Here is a 6530-nt window from a genome sequence, read left to right as displayed (position 1 = left end):
TTTCACAAATATTTACAAAATGTTTTTTTTTTGTTTAAAATTTATTTATTTAATTAATGTATTTTTTTATATATAAAAATTTTAATTAAATTAATTAATAAATTTAATTATTTAAATAATAAAATTTTATTCCAAATAAAAATAATAAATAAAATAAAAAAAATTATAATGTATTTTTTTAAATACAAAATTTTTGTTTTTTTATATTATTTTTTTTTACCTGTATAAAAAAAATGTATTATTTTTTAATTAATATTTATATTTAAATATTTAAGGTTCTGAAATTGGTCCAATTTTTATGCAATAATTTTTTGGACAAATTGTTTAATATTTGAAAAATGATTATATAATTCCGATTGTTGATCGGAAATAATTGCCTATCCGATGGATTACTTCTCTGAAAGATTTTTTGAGTATTTTCTGGTGCTTGCATAAACGGCTCGTTTTGAGCCGATTTTTAAAAATGGCTAACTCAATATTTTAGTCAGAAAAAATATTGCCTAAGTCTCGAAATTTCGCTATCAGATGTTTAGACCTTCAGGCCATCTATGTCATCTGGATAAAATATTGAGTTAGCCGTGTTTAAAAATCGGCACAAATGGAGCCTTTTAACAGCAACTAGTATATTCCCAACTTTTTTTAAAAATATTTTTGTAAAGATCCCCGGAAAAAAAAAATTTAATTTTAAATAAGAAAAAATATTGAGCTGGGGGAAATACTAGATCTTTAAAAAAATATATATATATAAAGTTTTACTGATTTAAGAAAATTCGGGTCGGGCTGGGCTGGGTCGGGCCTTAAAATTTTTTTTAAAATATATCTAAATTTATCAATTTTATGGTTGAATTTTTTTATGTAAAATAAAAATATGTGATTTTATTTATAAGAAAGTAGACGTCAAATATACATAATATCGTTTATTTTGAGTTATTTATAAAAAAATAAATTTCTATATTTAAATATATTCGGACCGGGCTGGGCTCGAAGAATTAGGCCCTATGCAGATCACTACTAGATAGTTTTGAAGTCAAAAAATTCGTGCATGTAGTTGTTAGAGACTCAAAAAAAGAATAAATTAATTTCTATATTAAAATGAATTCAGGCAGGGGCCGGCGGAATGATTTTTTTAAATTTTAATTTAGAAACGGGCTTCGGGACAAAGACAAATAGAAAAATTATTGTTCGGAACTGGCAGGCGGAGGAGCGCCCAGACCGACTTTAAAAAATTAAGCTCGATGCGCGGATGACTAGTATGAACCTACCTCATTAATGTTACATCTTTAAAGAAAAATCTCGTAGCAATATTAAAGAGCGAAGAATTTTATCTCCTCCTATATCATCAAAATTTAAAAGAGCGCGTTAAACGCATAAGTGACCAGAACTTAGATATTTTCCCAAAATGTGTGTTCTCTCCCCACATCTTAGAATATTTTAAAAAAACGAATGTATGATCAGTTCAACAATCACCAGTCAGAAAAATCTCGTAGCAATATTAAAGAGCGAAGAATTTTATCTCCTCCTATATCATCAAAATTTAAAAGAGCGCGTTAAACGCATAAGTGACCAGAACTTAGATATTTTCCCAAAATGTGTGTTCTCTCCCCACATCTTAGAATATTTTTAAAAAAACGAATGTATGATTAGTTCAACAATCACCAGTCAGAAAAATCTCGTAGCAATATTAAAGAGCGAAGAATTTTATCTCCTCCTATATCATCAAAATTTAAAAGAGCGCGTTAAACGCATAAGTGACCAGAACTTAGATATTTTCCCAAAATGTGTGTTCTCTCCCCACATCTTAGAATATTTTAAAAAAAACGAATGTATGATTAGTTCAACAATCACCAGTCCTGAAATTTATAAAGTGTCTAAACCCGGATTCGAAAAATAAAACCGTGGTCGATTCGGTTTTGTAAATTTTTATTTTTACTAAATACAAAGTTCGGGTTCGGTTTGAGTTTGAGAAAAGAATAATTTTTCCAAAATATCGGGTTCATTGATCGGGTTTTAGGTTCTGTTTTCGTAAGATAAAGATAAGCACACCCTAACTGGTTAGAAACCTATCGAATAGTGATTGCCAAATATTTTTAAGATTGACGTGCATTCCCTATTACATACCGTATAGTGTCATAATATACTCCATTTGTACATTTTTCTCGTAAAGTTTCCTTAATCCGGAGCTTTTCCATGACATTAACTCTTAGCCTAGAGCCCTTTTCAGTATCTTTCGGCCTTAGATAAGATTTGTTTAAAATCTAAACCGATTTCTTGAGAGGGGTCCGAACCTGCCTCCAGTCCATTTTACCCTGGGTTTATCGGTCTCTGTTTGTTCTGTGGTTTTAAAATGCCCAAACAAACAATTTTAAATTTTCCTAAACTTTGGGTTCATATCCCTGCTTTAATGAAAATAAATGAATAAGCTATTTTTAAAATATAAAAATAAAAACGTGTCCAAAAAAAATTCCAAAAATTTAACGTACGACTTTTCATTAAAATTTTAAAAATTTGGTAAAATTTGTGAAATTTTTTTAATAAAAGATTTTTGAGCATAGTCTAACCAAAAAACAAAAAAAAAAAAATAATAAATAAATAAATTTTATAACCAACAAAGTTTAAAACAGTTTACACAGGTGTTTTGCAAAGACAAAGAAATCAATCAATAATTTCCAATCAAAATCTTCCAATATATTCGTAAAACTTTGATCTAAATTTTCCTATTCTATATTTTGAACATTTTCCCATTTTCCATTTAGACCTCATTCCAAGGGACATACAAATATATTTATTTAATTATTTAAAAAAAAAAAATGGAGGTATATAAAAATATATTATTTTATATACAAATAAATTTTCTAAAATATATATAACCCAGTTTATTTATCTAATTAAGTGGATAGATGGAAGAAAAAAAAACCGAATATAAAAAACCGAATAGAATAAAAAACCGAATTAAAAAACCGATTTTGTTTGTTTTGACCTTTGAATTTTATTTATTCATTCTTTTTATATTCTCTTATTCTCTTTTCTTATTACGATTTTCAAAAATTATGTATAATTCATTTTATTATTTTATTTTTTATTTTTTTCTCTCTCTCGAAAAGTTTAGCATAAATCTGACCCTTACGCCAATCATGTCACACGAGCCTCACAATATATTTTAAAACCGAATATTTTAAAAATCGCCATTATTATAGTAGCTATATAAAAATGAAAAATAAATATAACAAATTTTTTTTTAAAAATCCGGGCCGGGCCTGAAAATATAAAACCCGGGCCGGGCCGAAATTTTTAAATTCGGGCCGGATTGGGTCGGGCCTTGCAAATGGTGCCTCAGCAGGTCTCTGATATATATATTTCGCGATAGCAACGTGAATGGACCTGATAAGGATAAGTAATATTTAATACACGGATGATGTTTTTGAATCTTACTATTCATTCATTTTAATAACACGAGGAAAAAGATTATAAAATTCGTAAGTATACATATAATATAGGTAATTTTCTTGATCTTATAACTAGACTTTAATATAATTCCACATTACCCCCCTCCCCTTCCACCCCACCTTACCCCGACAACATTGATAAAGAGTAAAGCTAGGTCCCCTATTATATTTTCTTAAGAAGGGGGGGGGGCGTCACTAAGAAGCTCTATACCTTGGACAGGACAAAGATGCGTTTGACTTTTTTTTTTCCTAGTAACATTTTGGATAATAATGTATAGGGTTGAAACGTTATTTCATTTTGATCTATTTATCAAAATATTAGATAGCGTCGTAATTTTATCCTTATAATAACAAAAAAAAATTTGTTGTTCTTTCCGAGTGGCGTCCGCGACCTAGTCGGTTGCGGGCGTGTATCACTAATTGGATGGTTCTGGATTTGAATCCAATAGGAACAGTTTTTTTTCTGAAAGCTATCTAAGTGGTACCGTGCTACGGATGATATAAAAGAATATAGGAATCAACCACGTGATTCCATTTAATCTTATTTATAAATGTCAGCGCTTATTCGGCTCAATCTTCGGGCTCTTGTCGGAGAAATTTCCGCTACTATGTAGGCGTCGTCTTAATTTTTATATTAGTTTCTTCCATATTTGAGCTACTATCTTTTTAAGAAATAAAACCCCCGAGGGCTAAGTGATAGTTTTCCAGCGAAAAGCTTGGTTCAGCCCATTTTTTTTTACCCGGCTAAATTACGGTTTAAACGGCTAAAAATAGAGTAATTATCCTACTATCAATCTTATCGCTTCGCTATTTACCAAAATTTTATGTGGCAACCAAAGCCATACATAGTATATTCTAAGCTTCTTGCGAAAAGGAGATAAACGTAAAATCGGATTATTCTTCAACTCGCTTTTATTTTCAGTTACGACACTAACCCTCACAAAAACCCGAATCGAATCGAATATCCGGATTATTCGAATTCGATTCATATTTTCAAATCGAACATACATAATTGTATAATTGGTATCCGTTGTTCAAACGAATATTAAAAACGGATTATTCGATTTGATTCTTCGATTCGAAAATTATATTTCCCATAAAAAAAATATTTTTCAAAAATGGGCGGAAAAAAAATAAAATGTACTAATTAAATTTAAAATTAAAATAAAAATAAAAAATTGATTTTACATATAATATAAAGTTCCCGTAAAGGAACAAATGCTAAATATTTTTAAAAAATAATTCCTAAATATATTTATAAATTATTTCCGAAATAGCGAATAATTCGATTGAATTTAAAAAAACTATTATTCAACGCTATTCGTATTCGATTCGAATTGTTTTGTTATTTGTATATTCGTAAAATTGAATAACGAATAAATACGTTTTAGGTATCGCAGCGAGTTGTGACCATGTTCGGGATAAAGAAAGAATGAATGAAAGAGAAGAGAAGAGAAGAGAAGAGAAGAGAAGAGAAGAGAAGAGAAGAGAAGAGAAGAGAAGAGAGAGAGAAGAGAAGAGAAGAGAAGAGAAGAGAAGAGAAGAGAAGAGAAGAGAAGAGAAGAGAAGAGAAGAGAAGAGAAGAGAAGAGAAGAGAAGAGATGGGGTGGGGTCATATGGTCCAAAATTACCGTATAATACTTTTCTCAAAATGACGATTTATCTATTTAAAATATAGCGAAAACGAAAGAACCCCAAATTTTTGGGCAAAATATAATTTTTTGTCATTTAAAAAAAAAAATCTTTATTAAGAGTTAGTCAAAATTGATTTTAGTATCATTTCTCTATTCCTAATGGATCCTTTTGTTCTAAAAGAAACCAATAAAAAATAAGGAATTGGTAGTTTATGAAAATTAAAAATGTACAATTACTTATATAGTAATTACATAAAATATTAATAATATGCTAAAATACCATGATATAAAAAAATTTAAATTCTTGGGAAGGAAGGCAACGTCGTGTCTTGCCTTTAATTTTTTTTTTTTAAATGGGCCCCCTTTAGCCGCCGACTACGGCCGATTTGTTTTCAACATTTTTGACATGAACCTTGACATGACTCTTATCACTTTCCCTGAGTGACTGATATCTATCACCTTTCTCGATCCCTCCGAAACACCGATATTTTTTTTAATGCACATTATCAATATATATATTTTTTTTTATGTCTTAAAATGTTTGACTACGACAGAAGCCATAAAAACATGAAGAATGACAAGTTCCCAGTTCGAAATAAAGTTCACGAGACAATTGACATTATGAATAATGATTAGTTTTGTAAAACTTGGCTTAAAAGGTAATAAAAATTTTACGACCAAATAACTATGGCATAAATCACGTATTAATTTGTTTTCTAATTTTTCTAATTTTCTTCTTTCTCTTTATTTTCTTTTCTTTTCTTCCTTCTTTCCTTTCTTTCTTTCTTACTCTCTTTATGTTTTTACAAAAAAAAAAAAATATTTAAACTTCTTTTTGCAACTAACGAATTCCTCTGGATTTTTTTTTTGGAATTAAAAAAATATTTTCGGAATATTCAAAAAGAATTTAAATCAATAAATATTCATCTCTTTCACAAATAAGTTTTTTTTATTTTGTTAGTGTTAGTTTGAAATCGTTTACGTATTTGCATATAATGATCATAAAAATAAAATATGGCAAAAATTATCATCATCTTCTTTTCCAATTTTTTCCTCATCTTTATTTACGTACCTTTAAAATAATAAAAAAGACTAATAAAATAAAATTCAATACCTTTTTTCAAAACCAAAATAAAAATTTTTATAAAACTATCGTAATAAATAGCCAAATTCGCCAATAAATCATATTTTTAAATATTTTTAATATTTTTTTAAAAAAAAATTAAATCAATTTTTATATATAAGAAGATTATATTTTTATAAATAATCATTTTTTTTAAAAAAAATTTTATTTTAAAAATAAAAATAATAAAAATAAAAAGACATAAATTTTATTTTAAATAAATAAGACATAATAATGTTATTATAGGTATATAATTTTTTTTTTCTATGTACCTCGAGGGATTAAAATAAAATTAATCCTTCAATTAAATTCCTACCTATGTATAAATAA

This window comes from Gordionus sp. m RMFG-2023, chromosome 3 (assembly GCF_954871325.1).
Source record: "Gordionus sp. m RMFG-2023 chromosome 3, tfGorSpeb1-WG-v2, whole genome shotgun sequence".
In the NCBI taxonomy this organism is placed as follows: Eukaryota; Metazoa; Nematomorpha; class Gordioida; order Chordodea; family Parachordodidae; genus Gordionus; species Gordionus sp. m RMFG-2023.
Note: the sequence above shows the minus strand (reverse complement) of the source record.